The sequence below is a fragment of the Nematolebias whitei genome, chromosome 13 (genome assembly GCF_014905685.2).
Source record: "Nematolebias whitei isolate Nwh7 chromosome 13, NemWhi1, whole genome shotgun sequence".
Classification (NCBI taxonomy): Eukaryota; Metazoa; Chordata; class Actinopteri; order Cyprinodontiformes; family Rivulidae; genus Nematolebias; species Nematolebias whitei.
This window is the reverse complement of record NC_056510.1, coordinates 47,346,694-47,347,017: the sequence shown is the minus strand read 5'-3', so window position 1 is coordinate 47,347,017 and position 324 is coordinate 47,346,694. Positions and strand designations below refer to the sequence as shown.

The 324-nt window shown below is 63.0% G+C and overlaps 1 protein-coding gene across 1 annotated transcript in view; it reads left to right on the top strand.

Annotated features, from left to right (window-relative positions):
• wdr3 (WD repeat domain 3) overlaps positions 1-324 on the top strand; it is a gene marked incomplete in the record, with an annotated part of 211,240 nt that overhangs the window by 144,765 nt on the left and 66,151 nt on the right.

The following is a 324-nucleotide window of genomic DNA, read 5'->3' as shown; positions in this document are numbered from 1 at the left end:
ATCACACTCTCTGCAGGGGAGTCCCCCCATCACACTCTCTGCAGGGGAGTCCCCCCATCACACTCTCTGCAGGGGAGTCCCCCCATCCACACACTCTGCAGGGGAGTTCCCCATCACACACTCTGCAAGGGAGTCCCCCCATCCACACACTCTGCAGGGGAGTCCCCCCATCACACGCTCTGCAGGGGAGTCCCCCATCACACACTCTGCAAGGGAGTCCCCCCATCCACAAACTCTGCAGGGGAGTTCCCCATCACACACTCTGCAGGGCCGTCCCCCCATCCACACACTCTGCAGGGGAGTCCCCCATCACACGCTCTGCAG